This window comes from Plecotus auritus, assembly GCF_963455305.1.
Source record: "Plecotus auritus genome assembly, chromosome: 4".
Classification (NCBI taxonomy): domain Eukaryota; kingdom Metazoa; phylum Chordata; class Mammalia; order Chiroptera; family Vespertilionidae; genus Plecotus; species Plecotus auritus.
In genome coordinates, this window is record NC_137775.1 from 45,842,873 (window position 1) to 45,869,610 (window position 26,738).

General features: G+C 38.4%; 1 protein-coding gene across 3 annotated transcripts in view; it reads right to left on the reverse strand.

Moving 5' to 3' along the window:
* Positions 1-26,738, reverse strand: part of GRIK2 (glutamate ionotropic receptor kainate type subunit 2) — a 592,068-nt gene that overhangs the window by 428,268 nt on the left and 137,062 nt on the right. The window contains exon 1 of one of the 3 annotated variants that reach the window (XM_080666612.1): positions 3,287-3,354. The exons of the other annotated variants lie outside the window; for them this stretch is intronic. The gene's annotated coding sequence lies outside the window, so the exon portion shown is untranslated. Of the gene's footprint in view, positions 1-3,286; positions 3,355-26,738 lie in introns of those variants that run through there. 3 annotated transcript variants of the gene reach the window in all.

Consider the following 26,738-nt stretch of genomic DNA (forward strand, 5'->3'; position numbering starts at 1 on the left):
CATTTGTGAATATATTTAATTATCTTTTTGGAGGGGTTGCAAGGAAAAAAAAATCTAGTTATCTCTAGCCAAAAATACCCTTGTGTATATGAGTGTGTGTGTGTGTGTGTGTGTGTTGCGAAGGAAGCAATTTCTATAGACACAGGCTCTGGGAATAAAAACCCTCAGGAGATGGAGTAAACTTTTCCCCTCTGTGTGTCTCTGGGGCTGTTTGGTCTCTCTCACTCACATGGCCTATCTGCTCTTCCTCCGTCTCTTCTTTCATTGCGAGTTCCGCTCCCTCAGATATGTTCAGCAATGACTTTCCTGATTCAGCTCTTCCTGCTATAGTACCTTTAGTTTCTGCTTATACATGCCTCAAATTCTGATGCCAGGGCAAGCCCAGAAAGATAGGTAACTGTCGGGGGGTCAGGGCTTCATCCAAATCTAGCCAGGTATGGACAGGAAAGTGGTCCGCACCACATCAGTCCTCTGAGGCAGTTTGTGCCAGTCAGTAGGCAGCTTCTTTGAAAGGTGGTATGGGCAGGCAAGCAGAGACTGAGCAGAGATTAAGACATTCCCTGGCAAGGTTAAAGGCACATTCTGGCTCTTTTTTGTTTTTGCCTTTGTTTTTAGTACTTTGACTTTTAGAATCCTGTGGCTCCTTCCAATTCTCTAAAATTTGATCTATGGCCTGCAGAATCTAACTGTTGTAACTGAATTTCTAATCATCTTTGTCTTACTGCCTTCCATGATACAAATTTAATTTGCTTGTATAAAGAAGGAAACTTTGGCCTTGGCCTTATTAGTTCTCTGCACAGAGGAAGCCCCTGAGTTTAAACTCCAGGTGATCCTTTCCTCTATGATTCTAGAATCAAATTCTGATAGTGGTGCTTTTTCATATAAAGATAGTTCATTCATTCATTAAATAATTAAATTTTACTATGTGCCAGAGACTGTTGTAATTGCAAGGTACTAACAAAATAATTTTTTTATTAATCGGAAATTTCTTTGAAATAAAATATTTGAAGTAATGACAATTCTAGGAACTGAAACACATTTTGAAGTAAGTCTTTGTGTGATAAATTTGAAAATCCCAACCTTTTCATTGAGAATCTTGAAAACATTTGATTCCTAATGCCAAAGGAAAATTAGCATGAACATCTATTGTGTCATATAATACCTATGGTATTCCATGTATAATTTTATAAAGTGTTTATGATAGTATACTTCAAGTGTTTTTTTCTCCTTTCCAAAAAAGTGAGCTCCTTGAAGATGTTTTATATTTCTCCCCATGCCTGCCAGAGAACCGTTGAATGAATAAGGGGATAATATTTACTGGGATAATTTGAGGGATAATTAATTCAATCATGTGCATTTCCAATATGATTGCAAGGACAAATTAAAGAGCATGCTGTTTTGCAGAACTTCCCAAACTTATCAGAGTCCAGTAGTTTCAACTTCAAAATGTTTTGAGAGTATTCTCTATTGATCATCTCTGAACAACAATGAAAGAGTAAAAGGAAGCCTCCGGTGGCAGGAGATGCTTTTTCATTAGTGGCTTTTGAAGTGCCTAGAAACACAAGCTTATAATAGAATGCTGAACACATCACCTTTCCAATCCCCAGGGGTAGGGACAGCAGGTTAGATACATCTGTGCTGGGCAGAGCATCCTGATAAGTGCCACATCGTGTTCAATGAGGCATCCCAAAGGCCAATGAAGCTAAAAGCACACACTGAGATTTCCACCCATATATAATGCCCAAAAGGAGCAAAGCCAGATTTTGGATGGGGAGGAACCACTCTTCCAGAACCTCTAATGACCACCTTCACTAACCCTTTTATTATTTGCCCTCTAGGAAATAAGGACACAATGGGGGATTGGGTGGGGACCCATAAGTTTTACTCCAGAAAAATCCTGCCAAAGCATAAGCAGAGACTACACTGAGTGGCCAGATTATTATGACCTCTGAACGCATAATAATCTGGCTACTCTCGTGCACTGCTGGTGGGAATGCAGACTGGTGCAGCCACTGTGGAGAACAGTATGGAGTTTCCTCAAAAAAACTAAAAATGAAACTCCCATTTGACCCAGTGATCCCACTTCTAGGAATGTATCACAAGAAACTAGAAACACCAATCAGACAGGATATATGCACCCCTATGTTCATAGCAGCACGATTCACCATAGCTAAGATTTGGAAACAGCCTAAGTGCCCATCAGCAGATGAGTGGATTAAAAAACTGTGGTACATCTACACAATACTACGCTGCGGTAAAAAAGGAGTTCTTACCATTTGCAACAACATGGATGGAGATGGAGAGCATTATGCTAACTGAAATAAGCCAAGCAGAGAAAGATAAATATCACATGATCTCACTCATTTGTGGAATATAATGAACAACATAAACTAATGAACAAAAATAGATCCAGAGACAGAGAAACATCAATCAGAACGTCAAACCTCAGGGAAGGCAGGGGATGGTGGGGGTATGGGGGAGAGATCAACCAAAGGACTTGTATGCATGCATATAAGCCTAATCAATGGACACAGACAACAGGGGGGTGGGGGCATGAATGGAAGGTGGGGGGTAATGGGGGAATAAGGACACATATGTAATACCTTAATCAATAAAGAAATTAAAAATAATCTGGCTACTCAGTGTATGTGGTATAAGACCTATAATATATTTCAGCAGGGGGAGGGGGGAGCAAAAAACAGAGTTTCTCTGGGTGAAAGCTCAAGACTGCCCTCCATAAACTTCTCAGTAACTTCCTATATAACTGAAAATTCATTTGAAATCTTTCAGCTCCGTTTTCTCAGTTGTCAACTGAATGATTTGTGCAGTGCACCTATGAACTGACTTGTACCTCCAAGGCCTTCTCTTTTCTAAAAGACAAGTAGGTAGTCCTTATCTCCTACCCTCCAGCCAGGGCACTGAGAGAAAGCCACACATTCTCCCCTCTCCTCTCTCAGTCACTTGCCACAATGATGAAATCTGCTGACAGACCAAATTAAAATTCACCCAATACTATTCATTTATGGTTAACTTATTACCTTAGGTCAGTACTGTGTTTGGTGCTGAAGCTTTGCACCTATCATTTCAACTCATAATTCTTGCCACAGTATCAGAAAGTGAGAGGCCACCACATAACAACATTTTGTAGAATACATGAATAATTCTGTTTCCAAGTACTATTTGCCTTTTGTGACAAAATTCCAACAACCAAAAGAAGAACCAAAGTGAAGGGACTAATTATATAATTAGGCATAAAAATGATGCTCAGGTGAAAGTCAGCTCATACCTCAGTGCTGAATTCTTCTTGGTAACAAGTATTTTGTCCATTTTGCTCAGTTCTGTGTTCCCAGGATCTAGAAAAATGCCAGACATATTCAGGGTGCACAAGTTCTTGTTTATTAAATGAATGAATGAGCATAATTGGGATTCAGCCAGATCCAGATACAACCATGTCATTAACTAAAAAATAACTTAGGCTTCTCGATCTTAAATGTTCCACAGTGTTTTCTTATTCCCCTAACATTGTATTCCCTTGATCTAAACCCTAGATCTCCTATGCCTGTGGATAGTGATAAAAATGAATAGTGTAATAACTTGTGGATGATTTAAGATGGCATTCAGATATAAACTATAAGTCTTTATGAGCTCAAAAATGTGAATATCACCCCCAGTTCTCCAAAGCCAAGATAACCATCTAATCCACCTATTTGCAAATGCTATGGTAAGCTCTGCCAAATGAGAACTATACCTTGTACCATCCGCTGGAAGCTTACTATACACCAGTATCTAAAAGAAAAATCCGTTCTTCCTATAAGTTTCATTCTGAAAGTTTTCTGGACGAGCTCTCAGGAAACATGCATCTTTAAGGGTAACATGGTAAGGGGAAGTGTGAGATCACAGTGATTTGGCTACTGCTGTAGTCCTAAGGTCTCTCAGGTGGTGGTGACCTGAGGCTTCATCAGGTTGTTGGAGCAAAAGCAGCACAGAGGTGAGAATAATAAAATCCCCAAGGTCACGAAATCTTCATGTTTCCATCCCAGATGGCTACCAAAAGATTTAGAATAACCTCTTTATTTTATTTTATTTTATTTTATTTTATTTATTTTTGTTGTTGTTGTTGTTGTTGTTGTTGTTGTTGTTGTTGTTGTTGTTGTTAATCCTCACCTGAGGATATTTTTCCATTGATTTTTAGAGAGGGTAGAAGGGAGGGGGAGAGACACAGAGAGAGAAACACTGATGTGAGAGAGACAATTGATTGACTGATTCCTGCACAACCAGGGCTCAGAATTGAGCCTGCAATTGAGGAATGTGTCCTTGACCAGAATCAAACCCAGGGCCCTTCAGTCTGCAAGCCAATGCTCTATCCACTGAACCAAACTGGCTAGGGCAAACCCCTTTATTTTACAAGTAAGGAAATAGAAACCCAGAGAGTAAAGAAACATACCCAAGGTTATTCAACATTTTAGTGGCAGATGGGTGTTCTCTCCACACTGTAAATGCTTTGAAGGAAAATTGTATCCACAGCATTTTTACACATGCTGCATCTGTCTACTTTCACTGCATATGTGGGCACATGCTATTCACTTTTGACTAGAAAGGTAAAATTGGGCCAAGTAATATTTAATTCCCCACTGTAATAGTAGTTTTACATTCCATATTCAGACAGCTGGCATAATTGAAGATCTCTCAGAACCCCTGAGGATATCCAAACTGTCACAATGGGAGAAAAGATTTAAGTATCCTGCAGTGTGAGACCTACTCAATGGCATTACAAAGCTGATTCAAATATCATCTTTGTTGGATCCTCAATATCCAATCTATGAACAATAAGCGTAATTAAACATAAAAGCTGTAAATTAAGCAAACTAAATGATGGAGCAAATCATTTCATTTTTGCACCTGTGAAGTACAGTATGCCATTGTCATTTTCCCAAAGAAGAAAGAGCAGAGTCTTTCATGGGCAATTATCAAAAGGGTTCAGAGCAGTAGCAGCTATAATGGACAATAGATTTCTTTCCAAAGACGAAAAAGATATCAATGAATGTAGTTTTCAAGTCAAAGTGAGAATACACAGCTGCCTCCACAGATTCTATTTAATGTGTTTCAATGTTACTAATTAAAATAAAAACTTATGTCTCCTATTCTCAAGCTGATAAAAAGCAGAGAACACGGAAAAAAAAAACACAACTTCAAGTTATAATTTTGTATGTCTCTGAAAAAGAGCTTTCGGCTCTTTGTGCTTGACAGCTTTAGAAAAAGTCTGTGTCATGAAGCACCCTGCCCAGAAGTGGCTGTCAAATGGGGCGATGTCATGGTTAAGAGTTTGGGTTCCTGAGACAGAGGCCTGGATGCAAATCTTCCCTGGCTACCTCCTGAGAAGCCTCAGGCAAGTTATTCACACCATATAGTGTTTTCCACACCAGGAACATCAGGACAAGGACAGTTCCTACCTCATTGGCTTGCTGTGACAATTCAAAGCTACCCTGTAGGTAAAGCACCTGAAATACTGACAATCAGTGACCACTCAGGAAATGTTAGCTTTTATTATTTTGGTCTAAAATGTTGGATGTGAGATTTCAAATGAAGTCAACAAGAGCTGGTTGCTGACTTAATTTACTAAGTACCTATTCCTACCCTAGCATGTTAGCATCAAATTCATACCACAATCAAGGAAATTGCAACCACAAACTAGCTCTCTAAAAGTTTAAATGAAAAACACATAAAAAATTTGCTGTATTGAAATCAGGTAAAAAGTAAATAACAATATGTTTTAATGTGAACTGGTAAAATCTTTGCAAGGTCATTATATGTGCACTGCCAGCAGAGATCACAGTGTCACCTCAGAGCCTGGAATGAACTAGGGAGCCAAGGGGAAGATCTGCCAAAGAGCCCACCATGAACTACCATAAAACCACCTGCAAAATCCATTCAAGCATCTGTCTCGTGGAAATGCCAACCCTCTCCTCCCACCCCACCCAGCTGGCCCCATCTACCACAGAGCAATGCTACAGGCCTTTTTTAAAATTCATCATTGCTAGCTCTCCTGCATTTGATCATCCCAGGAGGCATTACACACAGGAACCTGTTCTTGGTCTTTGTCACAGTTTATGCTGTATATGCCTCTCCTGTTGATGTAGTACTTGCCAAAATCAATCAAACTGATCCCTGTGTTCAAGAATTGGACATTTAACATTCCCTAAAAGAGTCTTTGAAATTGTCATAAGGGAAATCCATGGTCATTTGTCATCTTCTGAGGGTTTAAAGTAGGGAAGGGACATTGGATTATCTAAAAGGAATGTTTCAGCTATAATGGCTGTCTGTACCAATGCAAAGGTTAAGACAGAAGCAAGAGGGTAACCACTTCTACATTTCCACATCTGTAACTGAAGATACTATTACTTACTTCATGTGGTTTTTGTGAAGATTAAATGGTTCTATTACTAAATGCTTGGACTAGTTACTGGCAGGTCCTAATCACTCAATAAATAATGAGGTCACGATCATGTGAAGATAATAACAATGATGATGATGAAAGAAATTGCTAATAGGCAATGCACCTAGCACAATGCAACAGACTAATAAATGCAATTCAGAGAAAATAATTAGAATATTCAGCTCATCCTCTGTTTTCACCGATTTTACATGTTTTAGGAGAAAATGGGATATGCAATATTATAGATGGCAGGTATTTATTTCATAATGATGAGGCATGAACTAGAGAAGCATAAATAGATGAGAGCTAGAGGAATAAAGAAAAGCCACAAGGTATGAAAGATATACTAGAACTATATAATTATCAATAGTTTAATTCAGGAGATAATTAAATAATATCACAGAACAGTATTAATTAATACAAACATGTCACTTGCAATGTGTTAGGCACCATTCTATATTCTTTAACATGTATCACTAATTTAATCCAAACCACAAGCCTATGTGGTAGGAACTATTGTTGTCTTGTAAAAGTGGGACACAGAAAGATTAATTTGCCCAAGGTCTCATAGGTAATAAGTGATAAAACCAGGACTTAATATCTTCAGTTTGTCCCCAATCTTTGCTCTTATCTGTTCTACTATAATGCCTCTCAGTATATGAAGAAAAATATATTTAAAGAGCCTTAACAGTTAAGCTAAGGTGAATTATTGGGGGAGATATGAAAAATTCTTAATCAAAGTACCAATGTAGAATTTCAACATTTCCAAGGGTATCAGGTTAACCATTAGACGTAATTATCATATAATGTTTAAAGTAAGTAGATTCTGTTCCAAGATGAAAATGTTTATCAATCTTTTTCTGAAATAATTTTTAGGTAATTACAGTATTTTATATTCTCATTTTAATAACAAATATGCTTGTCCAAGAACTGATTTTCTGTGTGTTTATTATTTGCCATCATAACTCAGTATCACTCTTTTCTATAACCTAAGTGAACAGAAATAACTCATTCTCTTTAGGAGTCTGCAATCCAAAAGTGAATAACCATGCAATACACTTAAGTAAGGCAGAGATTTTATTCCATTCAGCGGCATGAAAGAGATGGATGAAGGGCTGGATGCAGGGAAATGAGAAACTAGAGAAATCTGTTCAGGAAAAAAAATTGAGAACTAAATGGCAGCATGGAAAAGCAAGAATTGTCATCTCATAGAAATAGGAAAGGAAAAGTAAAGGAGGCGAAAGTTCAGATACATTATCTATATATATAAAAGTCTAATATGCTAAGTGTCCAACCATCTGACCGGTCACTATGATGCTCACTGACCACCAGGGGGAGACGCTCAATGCAGGAGCTGCTGAGCTGCAGTGACTTGACAGCGGTGCTTCTTGGGTGACACACCCTGTAACCAGAGAGGAGGGAGCCAGATTCCTCATGGGGCAGCACAATTCCACCTTCAGCCGAGGGTTATGTTGTTGCTGGGGCACTGTCGGCCCCGAATCTGGTTTACTGCACACTTGCATTTGCATTCCACACCCTGTATGACAGCAACTTTGCAGAATGCTCTCTGGCACTCCAGGACCCCTTGAGGGATGTTGGAGAGCCATTTTCGGCCCAATCCCTGCAGGCTAGGCCAAGGAACCCCACCTGCTGGAGGGACTCTGCTCACTGCGCAGGTGCCTTTCGAGCCAAGGCACCACCCCAGGTGTGGCCGGCCAGGAAGGGACCTCAGGAGGTTGGCTCCAGGGCATATCTAGCCCCTTTCGCCCAGTCCCGCCCCGCCAGGCACCTTCTAACTAATTTCCTTTCAATGTGCACGAATCCATGCACCAGGTCACTAGTATCACTATAAAAAGGTAAACTAATTAGCCCTGGCCAGTGTTGTTCAGTGGTTAGAGTGTCATCCAGTGCACTAAAGGGTCATAGGTTTGATCAGGACAAGGGCACATACCGGGGTCACAAGTTCAATCCCTGGCCCAGAGCGGGACAAGTGTCTCTCTCACATCAAATGTTTCTCTCTCTCTCTCCCCCTTCCCTTCCCTGCTTTCACAAAAAATCAATGGGAAAAATATCCTTGGTGAGGATTAACAAACAAAAAAAAAAAGGAAAACTAATTACTAATTATAAAACAAATACATCTTTTGGAGGTCTCTGTGTGAAAGACTTCAACTGGCTTAAGAATTGAATAATATAATTATGGTTCTGATATCTCAAATTAACTTAAATTTAAAATCTTAACCAAGCAAAATATAGCTTTTATAAAAAACACTATGCATATCAGCGCTATACTTATTTAACAAATTTACTGTCTATTTTTTATATCCTCTAAAATCAAACCAAGTTTCTTTGAAACACAAACACGCATATGTATACATTTTATAATTACACAGTGTCATGTGTTCTCAGAAGGGTTTCCATAATGTCACTGTTCAGGTTCTGAGATGAAACGTGGCTCTTCTGGAGGTCTGTGTTTCTGAAAGAGGGCACTTCTAGTGCTCAGAGCATTCAGCCTTGTAATGGACACATAAATCCACGGGATAAATGCGGTACACCAATCTGGTTAAGCACATTTCCTTGAAGATATGAGGGGCATATTATTGTTATATTTCAACAAAAACCTCTGTATTACAGAATAAAATGCAAAATGTAAATAAAGTTTAAAAGAGAAAACAATAGACTCCCAAGAAACTTGCTCTTAAAATAAGCCAGTGTTGGCTTCTCTATCCGGAAAATGTGCAAGGCCTTCTAGGCCTTTAGGGCTCCTAGAAGGCACAGTGAAAGAAGCACTGTTCGGCTTCGTTTTGAGAGAGAGAACATAGAGAGGTGATGCTCTGAATTCTCTGTACACGTGGGAAGTGGGAGGTCAGAGAAGCACTAATCTGCTTGAGAAGTCAGGAAAAAAGACCAACCCACTTCCTGGGAGCATCTTCCCAGTAACATAACTAAGCATTTCCAGAGAAATATTATATGAATGTAATCAAAATTAAGAAACTATTTGAGTGGGTATCTTAGAAGGTTTAAGAGAGGAGGAACTTCAGGGGAAAAAAAAAGAAAAAATGGCAAAGATGAGAAAATAAATTTGGTTAGCATTGAATATATTACTTGGAGAAACAGAAAACATATGTGAGATCCACTCTTTAGTATTCTACAAAAGAGCAGACTAACCCTCTGTATTTGGAAGCACTTTTCTGTATTTATCTCTTCAGCTGAACTCAATCTGAAAAAAAGTCAGCAGTGAGAAGACCAGGGTCTGCATTTCAGCTCCACCATTACCTGCTCGGATGGCCTGGAACAAATGAACTTTTCTGAATCTCAGTTTGCCTTACTGAATAATCAGCAGAATGATAACTATAGCAGAGTTCTTTTAAGAATCAAATTACTTAAAATGTGTAAGAGCACAGATCATGGTTAAAGAGGAGACATTCAAAGGTTAGCTGACTTGAAAACAAGTCCATATAAAAAGAGGAAAACATATTACAGGTATGGAATCCAAAATAGAATACTAATTGAGAGGAGAGACAATAACGAGAGGCACTATAGTGGTGACTTATACAGGATCTACAAAAATGGTAACAGGTCTTGTATGGCACAAGAGATTGAGTCACATATTCCCTACATCCAAGGCAGTACCGAAACCCAGGTTTCCAAGGCCCTGTCCAATAGGAGAACAATTGCCATGGAGGGTCAGTGAGTCAAAAAGCAGATTCCGTCTTGCTTTTTCCTAAATGATGACATAGGACCAGAATGCCTTAAAATTCCGTTTAGAATACAAAATATCCTATAAAGATAATCTATCAATCCAAACTCTGAATTTTTTTCCAGCATATAATTTTTCAATAATAAAAAAATGCTATTGTTTTTCCCTAGGTAATCTTCTTTTATTTCAAGTTATCCTATCTAATAAAAGAGTAATATGAAAATTGACCATCACACCAAGACACAAGATAGCCACCCCCATGTAGTCAAAGATGGCCGCCACAAGATGGCCTGCCGGGGAGGGCAGTTGTGGGAAGTTAGGGGTGACCAGGCTGGCAGAGGAGGGCAGTTGGGGGTGACCAGGCCTGCAGGGGAGGGCAGTTGGGGGGGAACAGGCCTGCAGGAGAGGGCAGTTGTGGGTGATCAGGCCAGCAGGGAGGGCAGTTAGGGGTGACTGGGCCAGCAGAGGAGGGCAGTTGGGGGAGACCAGGACAGCAGGGGAGGACAGTTGGGGGGATGAGGCCTAAAGGGGAGGGTAGTTGGGGGGGACAAGGCCTGCAGGGAAGGACAGTTGGGGGGACCCAGGCCTGCAGGGGAGGGCAGTTGAAGGGGACCCAGGCCTGCAGAGGAGGGCAGTTGGGGGGGACCAGGCCTGCAGTGGAGGGCAGTTGGGGAGGACCAAGCCTGCAGGGGAAGGCAGTTGGGGGGGTCCAGGTCTACAGGGGAGAGCTGTTGGGGGGGGGGAACAAGGCCTGCAGGGGAGGGAAATTGGGGGGGACCAGGCTAGCAGGGGAGGGCAGTTGGGGGACACCATGCCTACAGGGGAGGGCAGTTGGGGGGCACCAGACTTGCAGGGGAGGGCAGCTGGGGAGGAACAGGCCTGCAGGATAGGGCAGTTGTGGGCAATCAGGCCAGCAGGGAGGGCAGTTAGGGGTGACCAGGCCAGCAGAGGAGGGCAGTTGGGGGAGACCAGGCCAGCAGGGGAGGGCATTGGGGGGGGACCAGGCCTGCAGGGGAGGGCAGTTGGGGGTTACCAGGCCAGCAGAGGAGGGAAGTTGGGAGGGACCAGGCCAGCAGAGGAGGGCAGTTGGGGGAGACCAGGCCAGCAGAGGAGGGCATTGGGGGGGGACCAGGCCTGCAGGGGAGGGCAGTTGGGGGGTTACCAGGCCAGCAGAGGAGGGAAGTTGGGGGAGACAAGGCCTGCAGGGGAGGGCAGTTGGGGGGGACCCAGGCCTGAAGGGGACAACAGTTGCGGGGAGGACAGTTGGGCGACAGCAGGGGAGGGCAGTTATGGGCGATCAGGCCAGCAGGGAGGGCAGTTAGGAGTGACAGGGCCAGCAGAGGAGGGCAGCTGGGGGAGACCATGACAGCAGTGGAGGGCAGTTGGGGGGACCTGGTCTGCAGAGGAGGGAAGTTGGGAGGGACCAGGCCTGCAGGGGAAGGCAGTTGGGGGGGGGGGGGGGGGACTAGGTCTGCAGAGGAGGGCAGTTAGAGGGGACCAGGCCTGCAGGGGAGGGCAGTTGTGGGGGACCCAGGCCTGTAGGGAAGAGCAGTTAGGGGGTACCAGGCCTGCAGGGGAGGGCAGTTGGGGGGGACCATGCCTGCAGAGGAGGGAGTTGGGAGCCAGCAGTCCTGGATTGTGAGAGGAATGTCCCAGATTGGAGAGGGTGAAGGCTGGGCTGAGGGACACCCCCACTCCATGCACAAATTTCGTGCACTGGGCCTCTAGTTTTTAAAATAAAAGGAGAAAGGAAGAAGAGGAAACTGGGAAGTAGGAAGAAGGGGGGAAAGGAAGAGAAAACTAAATTGGTTACAATATACGGAAAAGAGGCAAAAGCAATCAAACCATTGTCAATGCCTTTGTGACAGTCTTCCATCAATGCAACCTTAGTGCCTGTATACTTTCAGTAATTACAGCCCTGTGTTCTTGACATATGTTCAACCAGTGTCCTACTGAGATCACAGCACTTCTTCTGCTATATTATACTCTGCTTACTCAATCATCTCCTACCACTGGGCATGGTTTGCAACTCATCACTAAAAGCAATACTTTGATCAACTCCTCACTACGCATTATTCTGTAATCAACAATTTATTGTTTGGCTTACATTTTTATTTATCTAACAAACATGCTTGTAGCATTGGTTGAGGAACAGCCACTGTTTAAGCATTTTATAAACAATAACTTGTTTAATACTCACAGCAACTCTATGGGTTAAGAATTGTTATTACCAATTACACATGAACAATCCTAGGCAGAGAGGTTGAATACCTTGCCCAAAGTGTCACACAGCTAAGTAGTAGAGCCAGAGTTTGAACCCAGGCTTAGGAATCAATGTCTTTAAACAGTACCTGATGCTGCTTCTTAAATAGGATAAATAGCGAATACATATAAATAACATAGAATAATGCCTGGCACATAATAAGGACTCACTAAATATTATTCTTCATTGTTTTTGTGATGGTGTTGAGATCATGTTTAAAGGTATTGGGTGATCATTCTGGTAGGGTTTATTCGAAACGTCCCCATTGGCCAAAACTATTGCCAGCCTTTTGCATATTGGTAGAAAAGTTTATCTTCCCTAGGCTGTTAACTGGGGATAAAAGGCTCACTAAGTCAAGTCACATTGAGACTTTGACTTCAGATGGATCTAATAGTCTGCATTCTAGCACTGAAGGAAATTGGATTAATCCAACAAGAAGTGTTCCTCATGGAGTCACATTGATTTTTGCCTGCATTAGATGTTCTTCTATGTGCTTACAAAGTTGATCAATTCTGGGAGAGCAGAAAATCTATCATTTTTGGAGTTTGCCCTTTTTTTGTTTGCTTGTTTTTTAAATTGCTTCAAGCTTACCTATTATTAAGCATATATTCCAAAACTACGAACAGAATAGATTCCAATTTTCCATAAAATACAAATATGTTTTTCACTCTTATGTGGCTTAACACATCAGTAGTTCTCCATTAAATCATTCCAGTGATTATTTGTATTTTCTTACCATCACTGATAATAATGGTTTTAGAATAATCAGTAGTAATCTAAACACATGACATAAAATACACATTGATGACATTCTATAAGAAAATAGGGACATAGATATTGATATAAGATACTTGATATCACTGAATTTTCATTTTATGTGAAGACAACAATGTTCCTAGTTTAGCTATTTTTCTGCTTGAACTATGAGGTCATTTATACTCTTATAGCTACTGTATAATAATATAACTATATAAAAGCTCCAAATACCTCATGTTCTTCCCCAACAGCTATTTGTAAGTGGGGTCTAAAACTTGCTGACTTGTAAATGCATTGAATTTATGCATAATACTTGAAATAGTACAAGCTATTATCTTTTATGTACATTTGCTGACAGAGGAAATGTCTTTTAAAGGAAGATGCTACCACTTCTACTTCCAGATTCTATAAATCAAACATAATCTTCTCACTATGGTGACCATTCTTTAGGTATCTTTGTTATTGATATGGAAGCATTTATATATAATATGTGCCTTTAAATGCAAAGAGCCCCGAGTTTTGATGATATTTATTCAAACATGGATACAATGAATATATTTAGACAATTTATTTTTAAGAGAGTTATTTTCTGATTTCAATAACAATTTCAGCCTTGGTAACAGCATTTGAAATTCTATTATGATTCAGTCATTTTTATCTTCAAATTTACAAGAAAAGTCTCTCAAAGCTCATTATAAACTATGATTAGGTCTACTTTTGAACTGGATTTCAAAAAATCAGATGAGAGACTTGATTATTACAGCTCTGCAAGAGAAACACAAGAAAAAAATAAAACCACCTTAGAATCCATGTCTTTTTGGCAGAGTCTTACAGTACATTTATTGTATTCAACTATTAAGAGGATACAAACAGAACAGCGATCATTCAAAAATCATGGTGTATAATTATATTTTGTTAATAAAGGGAAATAAATTATGTACATTGTCTTCATGATCTACTAGAGACCTGGTGAATGAATTCATGCATGGGTGGGGTCCCTCAGAGTGGCCTGTGGGGATCTGACCGAAACCCGCAGTCCAACACAGCCTGCAGTTCCTACCTGCCGCTCCCGCTCATCCCAGTCCCACTGTGCCTGCCATGGGCTCGTACCCAATCAGACCGGGAGAGGCTCGCTCCTCTGCAGCAGTGCTTGCCAGCCATGAGCCTTGCATCTTTGGCACCCTCCCAAGGGGAGTGGCCTGTGAGATCGAGCGGAAACCAGCTCTCTGACATCCCCTGAGGGGTTCTGGATTGCAAGACAGTGCAGGCCAGGCCGAGGGACCCCACCGGTGCACAATTGGGCTCAGGGAGGGACCATAGGAGAGGTCCAGGACGTGTCTGGACCCATCTCGCCCAGTCCCTATCGTTCGGAACCCAGCAGCAAGCTAACCTACCAGTTGGAGCATCTTCCCCCCAGTGGTCAGTGCATGTCACAGGGAGCAGTTGAGTGGCCTTAGCATATCATTAGCATATTACGCTTTGAATGGTTGAACAGTCACTGGACACTTAGCATATTAGGCTTTTATTATATAGGATAAGTATTTAATTAATACATATTAGAAGAAAAGGAAGAGAAGGAGGAAAGAAAATAAGGATGGAGGGAGAAACAAAATGAAAAGGATGGAAAACCGGAAGAAGAAAAAGATGAAGCTTGCACCTCCTTTCTATCCACTGACCAATTTGTATTTTAATAGCCCCTGAGGGTCACTGGGTCAAAGTTTGCTAAATCGTTCTCTTTACATCTACTGAAGGTGGACCAGTAAACTTCTAAACTATATCACTTAAATTCACTTGATTTATTAATTTGCTTCACAAATATTCACTACCCCAAATCCTATGTGACAATGCACTGCAGCAGAGGCTGGGGATTTGACAGTGAACAAGACATAATCCTTGACTTTAAAGAGCTTTGAGGCCACTGAGGAGACAAAATAAGGATGTAAAATTACATAATGTTTTAACTTTCCAGCACCCCTCCTCAACCTCAACCTCATTCTTTTGGCAAGATCTTATCCTTTCCTTTGAGCAACTCCTAACCCATCTCATGATACCTTCTCAACCAATATTCTGACTAGACTTTGATTCTGGTGGGGCTGGAAATCATGGTACCCAGGATCTCCTCTCCTTTCCCACTCCCTGCTTTGACAACTGAAGTATTATTTCTTAATTTAGGTCCACCAGTTTTTCTTGGTAATTTGAATACTGAACAGACACACAAGAATAGAATTTTAAACTGAGTCATCAACTCATAGTCCACAAATTCTGTTGAGATCCAGAGCTGCTATAGTCCTCATCTTTGAACAAGGCTTAACTTCAGCTGTTCTTTCAATTCTGACTGTAGGTAGCCTCTCAAATAATCTCTTTTTTTTTCTTTTTGTTGCTTACACTAGTCAGATCAGTGTTGAAATCATGGCTTATTAATGACTCTAATATGTCACTGGAAACTCCCATGCATTAGGTGAGGAAGTCAGCTGTTCTAAGTCTAATTCTTCATGGAATCCTTAATCCAGCAAAATTCCCAGTTCAATATAATTATATGTTATTTGTGACTCATAGAAACTTAAAATTAGAAAGAACTGGAAAACAAGCTCATTCAGTCTCCCACTCACACTGGTTTTGAAAAACTCCATCATACAACAATTGAATAAACCCATTGATGGGGGAACTCACACCACACAAAGCAGTTAGTTTCCTTTTGGGATGATTCTAGTTGTCAGAAAATCAAGTTTGCCCCTTCATAAATTTTCATCATACCTTTTCAATGATCATTATATTCTTTGCCATTTCCTACAAAAATTTAAACTTAATTTGAAACTTTTACTATCAATCAGTCTTCTTATATGTTCCAATATTAAATTGTCAGAACAGACTCAAATTTTAAAAATGGAGTTGCAAAAGAATGTATATCTTCACAGACCACAACATTGACCACAAAAAAATCACCATGCTTGAATGAATATTAAAAGATCAGGTGAAAAACTGCCAAGAAACTGACCTTTCATGACTAGTTGCCAAGAAAATAAATATTTCCTGGCAGGTAGACCAGATCCAAAGGCCAAACATTAATGAATGCACTCATCCTCCAATCTTTAATAGGGTTCAATTAATCTTAGCATTGGCCAGAATTTTAGAGACCGTGTAGCTAAAATCTTGTTATTTTACTAAATAGAAACTGAGGTATGGAAATTAATGTCAATTCTCTATATTTATATTAATTTACGAAAAAGCATTTCTTTAAGATAGAATCTCTGGTGTTTCAAGATGTGAGAAAAAACTGCAGCTAAAAAATTATTATTTTTCTTGTGCAAACATGACTTAAGACATTGAGAATTGGGTCTGTTTATGACTCACACATCTAGAAGGCAAAAACTTTAATGTACTTGGGAGATGTCATTTTAGCAAAGAAAATAAGAGGCTATCTATTAAATAAACCCACAAAGATATGAAAATTGTCACTTATTGCTACCATTCCTATGTAGATGACTTTGTTGCAAAGACCTAAAAATTAACTTTAAAATGATGGTTATTAATCTGAGATGATAGTCATTTCAAAATTTCAATTTCCTGATTTAGACATTTAAAATTTTTAAAATAAAAGCCTTCAAGTATTCAGATTATTTTCTTTCTCCCATTTCCATGATAGCTTCATTAATGTTCTAAATTTGGGGATTAAATGGATTTTTCATTTCTTCAGTATTGTATAAAACACTTTCAAAATATAATAATAATTCCATTTACCATTAAGTTAGCCTTCCAGCATTCTCAATCACAGAAAATTTGACTTGAATTAGATGTTGATAAAAGAGCTATTTGGGCAGCAGAAATAAATTACAAAGCATTCATTAAAGCCATATTTTTTTTATCCTTATCTGAGGACATACTTAGAGAGAAAGGGAGAGAGAGAGAGAGAGAGAGAGAGAGAGAGAGAGAGAGAGAGAGACATCAATCGATTGCCTTCCATATGTTTCCCTACTAGGGATCAAACCCACAACCCAGGATTCTGCCCTGACCAGAATCAAACCAGCAACCCTTCGGTGCACTGGATCACTCTCCAACCAACTGAGCCACTCTGGCTGAGTTAAACCCATATTTTAATGATAGAAAAGTCTCATATGCTTACTCAGAGCCTATTTATTTTTGTTCTGCAGACATTTCTAACCTATTCACCTACATAAAAAAATAGTAATTAAGTGAATAACATGAAAAAGGAGTGCTGACAGTGAAGTAACAGTTGATAGGAAGGATGCACTATACCCGACTGGCATCATCTAGAGTAAATACAAGCAGGGCTAAATAAACAAAAGTTACCAAGGCCATCTATGAGTCACAGCAAAATACTATAATTGATAGCCTTAATTATGAGCCCTAGAAATCAAGAAAAATTTTAAATCTGCTAAATGTACTAGGTATAACAAAGTTAAGAATATACTACCTATCAAAAATTTTCTATCATGAATCACAAAAATTTTAAAAATTACTAATGCTTAGCCTTGGCTGGATGGCTCAGTTGGTTGGAATGTTGACCCATACACCAAAAGGTTTCGGGTTTGAGTCCAGTCAGGGCACATACCTAGGTAGAGCTTTCAATCTCATTCCCAGGGCCTATGGAAGTCACCCCATCGGTTTCTCCTTCACATTGATGTCTCTCTCTCTCTCTCAAAAAAAAAAAAAAGATAAAAACATATCCTTGAGTGAGGATTAAAAACAAATTGCTAATGCTTAAAATAGTAATTTTAATTATATGAAAAATTAGGTTGGGGATATAGCATCTTCTCTAGCACTGGCAAATAATACACAATGCCACAATAAAACACACATCAGTACAATTATTACTCCCCAATCTATTTTATACCTGGGAATCCAGATGCCATCACTAAACTTAGATTAATTGATTCTATACGCTAATATAGAATACAGGATAGGGCAAAAGTAGGTTTACAGTTGTGAGTATGTGAAACAGAATTATTCTTGTCTTATTATTTATTAATTATTGTATTATTCTCCATAGGAACATCTGTAAACCTACTTTTGTCACACCCTATATATTCTGAATAATCTAATTACGCATCATTGTATCTTGAGATAGAGCTAGTAGTAAAAACACAAAGCCAAAAATTATTCTGTAAGCAAAAGATGCTGGGTTATATACAATGTGTTGTTATCAAGAGTCTTGGTGATTTCAAATGTTGTTGACGCTGTGCAGTTTCTTGTTACTATGGTAATAGCAGTTCTCTTTATTGCAGTTTCCCTTGCAATCAGTCTAAACCTGAATATTTCATTGCTATTATATTTCACAATTCTTTAAGCAAACAATACTATGCAGATGGTTTTAGGAAAATCTTAGTGAGACAGGCATTTGCTTAGAGATGACTGCTCAGTCTGGTAGTCCCTCCAGCATTGGTGAATTGTTTTATTTAATGGCAGTGGCACAAGTAGAACAGTGAATTTGAAAATAGGAGTCTTTTGTTCCCTTCTCAGTTGTGTCATTGATGGTTTGTGAAGGTCAACTAATGACCATAGGCATGTTTCGTCAATGAAATAGCAAACTAGGAAAACTAATAATAATTCTAGGTTTATAGGCAATTTGAAACTCTCTCAAGCCATTCCACCTTGCTAGGACTATCACCCTCTCTCTGTGGCACCGAGGTCCATCTGGCTGCAAACGCTGAGGCACAGATAAAAAAATCAGCAAAAAGTCATTGTTCCTGCCTTTGTGACTCCCTGGAATATCGTCTCACTGATTTGCTTAAAACAAACAAACAAAAAAATAGGACAAAAAAAACACAGTAACTCTCATTTTGTGACCCAAAACAATTAAAATGCTAACTACTTTTTAAGTCCATGGCTTTTAACCATGGACTTACTTACTCTGCCTGGAAGCTATATTAATTAAGCAAAATACAATTATCTCTGTTGATTAATAAACAAAATGGAAATAAAACATATTATAAATTCCTTTTTAGATCAGACCTATAGCATACCATATTCATTCCAAAAGCCACACATTTATATTCTTTATCTTTTTAATCTTCATTAAGATTATAATTGATCATATTAAACCCATTTGAATTGTAATAATGTGGAATTTACTAAACCTACAATAAACTTGGCCTTTTAACTAAGAATTATTGCACATTGGAGGAATTTAAATAGATGTATATGAACAACTTTTCACTACTGAAAAACTTGAATATTCATAATCATAATAATAATCTGATTATAACCCAAATAGGTTGATAAATACTTACCTAAAACATTAAAGGCAATTCTAGAGCCAGAGAAAAATCATGCTATGACTTAAAGCATTATATATTTATGACTAAACATAACAATAAAAGAAAACAACAATCAGAATCAAAGGAATTCTCTTATTTATTTGTTTTGCTGCTCATCCCCACTCCCACCCTGCTGGATTCTATACCTGGAGAAAATTGAATGTACAGATGTCTTTCAAATAAAACCTAACAGAGAGGGAAAGTTAGAAGAAGATGGACATGCCAGAATGAAAAGATGTGCCTGATATGCCTAAGATCATTCTTGAAAACTGAATACCTTTTTTTTTTTTCCTGGCATAATAGCATTCTATCTAAAGTATTGCAAAAACCAGGTCATCTCTGATGTACAACATGAATAGAGTATGTTGGCACAATGTACATCATTCCTGAACACCTTTTAATTCCAAAAATAGCAAGGGGTTTAACAGCAAGTTCATGAAAACAGTCTCCTTTACCCTTTCAAAATGTCAATGAGACAAATGGGAAATGGAATTAATAATAGGTAATTAGTATTATAATTATCTTAGATGACCATGAAATTATAGTTTGTCCCTCAAGATTTTCTATCTGCTGCCATGCAACTAGGAAGAATTAAATCCATGGATATAACTAGAGGGAAAATGCATTACAATCTGCTAGCAGGCTATATACTTTATCTTTGAAGTATAGCTTGCTAATTGGTTTGATGTTTTGCTGAAACACTAAAGTGTATGTGACCAAAACATTTGCACATTACTTCATTTAGGTGCTTACTGTCATTAAAAGCAGCATTTTACAGCAACAAGATGCTCTGTCTTCATAAAATATGGCTGCATTACGAAAAAAAAAAAAAAAAAGAAAAAATCATAGCAAGGGAATTATTCAGCAAAGCTCATCTATATCATAAGTGTAATACTACAATGGATTTTTTAATAGAAGAGTACCTAAGAATTTTAAAATGTGACCCTACTAATTTTCTATGTTAGAGTTAATTTAGTTAAGGGAAGACGGGAGGTAAGCAAATATACTAAGAACTGAAGTAAGAACATGGTAATTATTTGACCGCCACTTGAATTAAAAAATAATCAGCCAGTTTGTTATTCCCTTGATTTCCCAAATGAAGCCATTGTGTGGTACTGTGGCCTGGTTCTTATTTTCCTTACATTTAAAACAAAAAGTTATCCAACATGGTCAGGAAAAGAATTATGCCTTAGATCAAAAAGCAAATTTTCATTTTCATGTGGTACAACCAGGCAGTTAGTTGACAAGCACGATATTGCTACCATACTGATGTAATCTCAGTTTAAGCCCAATATTTCATGAATGTTTCTCATTTCCAGCCAAGATTTAGAGATATCAACAGTAAACACATCATGCCTTTATGGAGGTTTTCGTTCCCCTCTGACACACCATTTTAGTGATAGATTTTGTTACATTAATAGAATTCTGGTTTTCTGTTGGTTTTTTTATTTTTACAAGACTGGAGCAATACCCAGTTATTTTCAGAGAAATCATACGTTTTACTACTTGTAGAAAATGTGGTGTATTATGCCACAAAATGAAACTACTTTGCTTTTAGTCATAAACAGTATGTTAATGATGTAGTTCAGAACCCAGCAAAATAATGTCAAACTAATCTGCAATCTGCCCAGAAAAAAATGAAATGTCAGCCAATTCTACCAAATGGCAAATGGGTTTGCTGTTCAAGTACATGGCTTATAAATTTGCTGGTTTAGAGTAAGGGGGTGGGGAAGGGGAAGAAAAATCAAAAGCCTTGAAAAAAAATCACAAGGATGCGCTCTTTTATTCTTCCTCAGAGAAAAATGCTAAAATTTTGATGATGCTTTAATTAGCAAGTTTTGTGTTCTTTTCAGAGCTGTTATAATGGCTGATTTAGTAGCTAGAAGATATCTTACCATTTTTGCAGAGTTTGTAGGATTATATGCTTTGAAGGAATTATATACAAAGGACTGTCTTCCTCAAACATTATTAAAAATAGCCCTTATCACTAAACAATTAAATGAAATTGTGTACATAAAGTCATTCACTTGTGTCAATGTTCTCAAGGAACTCCACAGATTGTATTGCGAGATCTTAAGACCAGCATAAAATACAGGTGCCTTTTATATATGGTTTAGATCATTTGGACTGATTTTAAAACCACTCATCACAGTATTAACATATAGATTTAATATTCAGTGGGTAAGAAAACAAAATATTCTTTCCAGTAACAGCGTATCTTAAGAATTGATTTCTTTCTCAAATATGTGAACACCACAAACTGGCTGAAGCTTTTCTGTATTAAAAAGAGATGTGTAAAGCATTCAGCAGTACCCTTTAATGCCAGTGTCTAATCAACCAATATCAGACCAATCCTGTCAGTCATTAGTAATAGGAGACATAAAGTGCGGATCTAACTTTCAACTCATATTATTTGCCTAAGACTAGAAATATAGTTAAACTGTACAAATAATATTTGGGGGGGAAATGTTAAAACAATTTATATAATAGCACTGCTTCTGATAGCTGACTACCATCAATATTTTAGATAACTGGGAAAAATGTTTTGGTAAGAATTGCTGCTTGAATCTAAATTATTTTATCTTAATATCAATGAGTCAAAAGGTGACTCAATGAAAGAGGATCTATGATATTAAAAATTATAATTTCATAACTAGGAAATGATAAAGGCAAAACATATACAGAGGTGCTATAAAACTATAATAAATAAGTTCCAGTGGCAGCAACAAATGGACAGTCATGGATTGCAATTAACTATGAGGGCAGATGTTTAATTTCCTTCTTAATGAAAGTAAGTGGTTCAACAGCTGTCATGTAGTAAAATCACTGAACTCTTACAGCCAGGCCCTCACACTCAAAACCAGAGCACAGTTCACATTGTCTTCCCAGTGCCCTATCAGCATAACTGGCCTAACAGCACTGTCAGCTGGTAAGGTGTGAGCCTCACATGGCATCTCAGCTATTTTAAAAGACCAGTAAATATCTTCAAACAGGCTTGCCTTCCCTAAACAGTTCTGCATATTAAAAATCCTTTCAAAGGTACCACTATGATACCTTTCAAAGTGGTATAGAGGACATTCCAAGGAGAGGAAATAGCCAGGTAGAAAAGGTACCATTATCTCCTTCCAGACTCAACTCTTGCCTCTTCTCTAGTCCACAAACTAAATGATATTCAATTTCTACTTATTTTTCCTCTGATACAATTCATGGCAATGCTTCTATTTGTACTCACTGATAAACTAAGTGCTAAACTGTTATTTCTGCTTGAATACTTCTATCAGTTTCTTAATTGCTGTTCTTGGAGACTTTCTTACTTCTTGTAGGAAGGTAAACTTAATCCAGCTAAAGCACCACTTCCAGAGAAGAACTCCCCTTTGCATAGCAATCCAAAGTCGAAGTGTCTACCGTGGCATTTAAAACCTCCTATAATCTGGTCTCAGATTAATTTCCCAATGTGATTATAAATGAGTAAGTGTGCTAGAAGACATGGATGAGGAAAGACCTATGTTGACAATTTCATGGAAAAGTTTGAGGTAAGCTAGACCTAATTCATCATTCTGTCTCAACTATTAATTTATTCAGCTTATCCACCTTTAACATCTCTTCCATATTTCTTTTCCATGCTTTCTTCTTTTCCTCCTGTGCATCCACACTCCTTTCCTACAATTCTATGTAAATACATTGAATATACAAGACATATAGACAAAGTTCTCTTCCTCTTCAACTTCATCCTCTCTTCCTCATATAGATCCTTCTTCTTATATAGAACCATATGCTTAAAACTCACATATGTTTCTTGCATTGGTTCCTTTCCAACAGCCCATACTCTCTTTTAGGTATTCCCATCCAAAATATCTTTGGACTCTGATACTCCAGTGAGATTCCACTCCCCTCCCCACCTTTTTTAACCATATTCACTGATTCTGATTCTTCATTCTTTAATTCTTTAAACTTCTAAAATCTGTCTCTATCCTACCTCTCTCTTAAAAGTGTTATATTAAGGTCACAAACAGAAACCTAATTTTAAAAAATGCTTCTCAATCTTCAGCATTCTTCTATGCAAAAGTTGATAAATATTTATTGCATATTTACTGTCAGGTACTGCACATAATGCCAGACTAAAAGCTGATGAAGATAGTCTCGACTGTCTTGAAATTCACAGTATAAGCCCCTGTCTTATTGTCATGTAAATGCAATAAGGTTTGACAAAAACTATAGATGGTATAAGGTACATTCAGGGCCTAAGAGAAGGAATGGTCAACTCTACCAGGAGAGATCAGAGAATGCTAATCAAATGAGATAGAAATGAACAGGAATTCTTCAGAACAGAGGAAAGAGCACTCCAAAAAAAAAAAAAAAAAAAGAATTAGCAAGGTGCAAAATGGCATAGATTGTTTGATATCAATTGTGACTAGGTCAGTATGGTTGGAGCAGTGAGTAAAAGACAGTTGTGAAATTAAAGAGATAGACCAAGACACCCCACCACACCAAGGCATGCAATTTGTAACCTGAGCAATTGAAACCCATTGCAGCCTTTAATAAACAAAGTTATATTTCTGACTTATAAAGATAATTCTATTATCTGATGGTGGCAGCTTGCGGGCAGCTGGAGCCAAGGAAGACAAGTTGGTAGGTTACTGCAATGTTTCCGTTGAGCAATTATGAGAACTGGAAGCAGCAGCAGAAGGAAGTATATACTTATAAGACAGTCAGGAAGTAAATTTAATAGAACAAGAATCTGATTTGGAGCATGAGGAAATCTCAGATCTCAGATTTCTGATACATTCGATGGTGGTACAATTAACCAAATAAGAGTTAGGGAGGAGAAACAGACTGAATGGGGAAAGGCATGTCTCAGTCAATGTTGGAATACCTGATTGATTTTAAGGGACTATTCAGGATGTCTTATCTGGGATGCAAAAGAGATCAGAGCTGTAAATATATATTTGGAACTTTTCAGTAAATAGGTAATGTACCTATATAACTACACCTATACCTATGTGGGTGGATGAGCTCAACTAGGAGGAGCTCTTTTGTAATTATGTAGTCACCTTTGAGGACTTTTACTTCCATAGATTCTATTACAAATTCTAGGGAGATTCTTAAATCTATATATTCCTTGTCACCTTTCTTACTTATTCATCTAAACAATTTTGAGTACCTACAGTACTGTTACTGGACTCAGCACTCTATATACATTTTTTAAATGAACAGGCTTAGTCCTTTCTTTCCCAGGTATAAAATCAGTAGAAATCAATAATAATTATATTTATAAAAGGCTAATAAGCTAAGGGTCTGACCATCTGACCAGTACTATGATGCACTGACCACCAGGGTGCAAACACTTAACGCAGGAGCTGCACTGCAGACCTGGTGCCCACAAAGCAACACTCGGCTTCCCTCAAGTGGGACCCAGGCCCCTCCACCACCCCAAAACAACACCCCACCCAATGTAGCTCATGCTGTTAAGACCCCATGGTGCAAAATGCGGCCCACAGCCCAGCCCAGCCCGGAAATGGTCACTGTGGGTGCTGGGTAATGTCGTCATGTAGCAATGCCCAGCTTCCTCCTTGCAGTTTCTTCAGCCCAGGAACATGACTTGCTTTATAGCCAGATGCAAACATTTCACACTTTAACCAAATGTGTGTGAAGCATTTTCCCATGCCTCATCTCATTTGATCCTCACAGAAGTCCTGGAGTAGGTAGATAGGAGATTCAGTGGAATCCTATTTTCTTTTCATTAGCCAGAAAACGGAGATTTAGAAAGTTTAGAAACTTGACCCGACTAAAAAGAAGAAATGGTGGACCTTGAAATTGACTTCAGATTTTCTCACTGTGCAGAATATAGTCAAACACTGCTACAGTTAAATATTTTATCCTTTGTTCTCCCTGCGTGATCTACAATAATAATCTGCTTTGTGTTGATATTTACTGCTGACAATTACTTGAAAGAGAAGTTGGGGTGCTTCACTGGGCTGGAAAAAGTTTAACTAAATCAGAAAGCAAGTCTAATTAAGCAAGTTTATTCTATATCTATAAAAAGCTAAGTTGACTCACACATGCGCAATACATACAAAGCTCTCGCTGGCGCCAATTGCACACATGTGTTTTGATCTGTCATTGTCGATTGTGAATTTGGTTGATACTTCTATTATAGAGAAAGGGTGAATAGCAATATTGAAATATTTCTTCTACTTAATTTCCTTCCAATGTGCACAAATCCATGCACGGGCCACTAGTCAACATATGAAATACAACTTAGTAAATGCTATATTAGAAGTATGTATAATTCTGTGAGACCCCAGAGGAGTCACTAATTTTGACTAAAGGGAAAGATGGGGCTTGACTGAGCTCTCAACTCACAATTCTAATGGACTTATGCGATATCCCAATGGGATACTCTATGCCACTTCAAATTCAATATATCTAAACTCAACCTTTGACAGTAAAACTTTTGATGAGCCACTTAACCTCCCTTTCATTTTCCTACATACAATGAAAGAAATAAAAGATCACTTCCAGATCTAACATTCTCTGATTTCTCTGAACTTCTCTCACAAACATGAAGCTCTTTTATAACTTCATTAAGGTGAAGACCACCAGTATTAGTCAGTGGCTCCTGCCTCTTCTTTGCCTTCCTTGCCCTGACAATGTATAAGTTCTGTCCATTATCCCTCTAAAAACATTTGGTATCTATGCTTCTTTGCATGTCTACTGAGGATATTCCATGTCCTCCCTTGTAGATTACTAAATCAATCTCTTATATATCCTCCCTCCCCTAATTCTAGTCTCAGTCTCCAAAATAGTGTTTCTAGAACAACTTCTAAATAATCATTACTCAGCTCAAAACCAAAGTTGCCCTTTTCTGACTTGACAATAACAGTTAAATTTGTATTTTTTAAAGCTTTGCAGGATTTTCCAACAATTAGTTTTCCAACTTTATTTAATTCTTCTTTTCTTCATCTTCTTTTCATCCACTTTCTGCTCTCATCAAACCGGATTGCTTTCATGAATACACATACATAGCTATAATTTCTTTCTAATTGTCGTGTTCTTCACTAATTTATCACTAACAGTTATAATATTGTTCACAATGACTTTTGGCATAATGATTTTTAAATTACTTCATTTCTTTTGTAAAATTTCATCTCACTATAATTACTCAAAGAAAATAGAACACACAAAGACAAAGGTAAAAGGCATCTGAAATTTTACTGAACTTTTGTTGAACATCTTTCCAGCCAGTTCTCTAGATATCTACTACTATATCTATCTATATAACCTATATAATACATATTATGTTTTATACTTATA